This window comes from Raphanus sativus, unplaced genomic scaffold (genome assembly GCF_000801105.2).
Source record: "Raphanus sativus cultivar WK10039 unplaced genomic scaffold, ASM80110v3 Scaffold4473, whole genome shotgun sequence".
In the NCBI taxonomy this organism is placed as follows: domain Eukaryota; kingdom Viridiplantae; phylum Streptophyta; class Magnoliopsida; order Brassicales; family Brassicaceae; genus Raphanus; species Raphanus sativus.
The window spans coordinates 5391-6983 of record NW_026619775.1 but is presented as its reverse complement, the minus strand read 5'-3'; the positions used below and the strand labels follow the sequence as shown (position 1 = coordinate 6983).

The 1593-nt window shown below is 35.0% G+C and overlaps 1 long non-coding RNA gene across 2 annotated transcripts; it reads right to left on the bottom strand.

Annotated features, from left to right (window-relative positions):
- Window positions 1-6: 6 nt before the first annotated feature.
- LOC130507408 (uncharacterized) lies at window positions 7-1172 on the bottom strand. 2 transcript variants are annotated; one of them, XR_008942313.1, is made up of 4 exons: window positions 1039-1172; window positions 772-917; window positions 383-459; window positions 7-274 (listed from the first exon to the last, which is right to left on the bottom strand). It is a non-coding gene; the product is annotated as an uncharacterized LOC130507408 (long non-coding RNA). The 2 variants fall into 2 exon arrangements; XR_008942312.1 differs by lacking the exon at window positions 1039-1172 and having other exon boundaries at window positions 772-1020.
- Window positions 1173-1593: the final 421 nt, after the last annotated feature.

Sequence of the window (1593 nt, the reverse complement as noted above, 5' to 3'; positions counted from 1 at the left end):
AGAAGAGAAGAAATGGGAGGAGAACTCGGATTCAAAGGGGTCAATTACGTCTTCAGAAGGGTATTGGATCCAAGAGACGGTTTCTTGATCTTCTTGAAGAGTGTTATTATGTTTCTGTACTGTTTCTTGGTTGACAAGAAAAGTGTTGTTTGGTTCTCGTAGGGCTTGATCATGTTTGTGGTTTTGGACTTGGACTGATGGTTCTCTACGAACTTGGCTTTGTAAAACCACTTGACCATCTCTCCAAAATAGCTCCACTAGTTCATCTTCTGGTCTGTCCAGATCATGAAATACACACATAAACACACATGATATAACTTAGTAATTGTAATTAAGTTTTAAATTAATAATTAAAGAATAATATGACTGGGATTATGCATACCTGATTGATCTTTTACTAGTGGACACGTGGAAATTATCTTCCAAATTCCAACCAGGAAACAGTTGTTCCATGTCAAACTGTACAGGAGATACACAAATAAGAATACGTACTTTCTTATGTGAGAATTAACAAATTAATTAACTAAGATAATTAATTAACATGCACTAGAAGCATAAAAAGACGATTAAAGCGATCATAAAACTCTTCCAAACTATTCCAAATCCCAACAGTATAATCATTAGAAAATATTAAAGAAAATAATTGAACATAGACATATGCTCCCTCCAGCAATCAAGGAGGACATGATTTAATAAATAAACCAAAGAAAGAGAAGTAACTAATTCCATATATAGTATACTCTTAAAACCCAAGACTTCAAAAGTAGTTACCCAATTTAGAAGCCTCTGAATGATGAGGAGATCTTAGCTATATATCTGTTTTCCGCTTCACCAGTTACAAAACAGAGCTAACTCTAAGAGAGGGAAAAAAAGAAGAGGACAATATTTTCTCTCCTAGCCCTTTAGGTTTTTGCTCCCTAGAAAAAAAAATTATGTAAGAGAGAAATGAAAGTTGAGACAGAAAAGAGAAGAGGTATATAGAAGTTCTATGTTCTTGGCCAGGTTCAGACAGAAAGCTACAAGAGACGGATAAATTACATCAAGCGAGCGAGCGAGGGCAAGATTATGATTCGGTGGGGGCAATAGTACTGAAACAGATCAGGATGAGTGACACGTGGCGACTTGTCAGATAACAGTTGATAGATAATGGGACCCTCCACCGTTGGATCTTGCTTCTGTGGAGATGAGATATCTATACTCGGTGGTTTCAGACCTGTACCCTCTCTTAACATTCTTGACCAATGATTAAAGGGTGTTCTCGTCAAACAAGACAGCCCATGTGTTCTCTTTCAACCAATAGTTTACTGACTGATAATCATATCATTTCCATGTTTATTTCACCCATGAATTTATACGAGTTTTTCTCATCGACTAGGAAATTAACCAGGATTTTATTATTTATTACCTGAATTGAATTTTCTGTCACTCATTTATAAAATCATGCATTATTTGTTTTTTCTTACCTGCATTTTTTTTTTTGAAAAATTCTTACCTGCATTTTCCACATCGCATTTAATTCACATGTTGACTGGTAAATGCTACGTGCGAGAACATGTAAAATTTACATAAAATTTCAACGATATACCTTTTTTT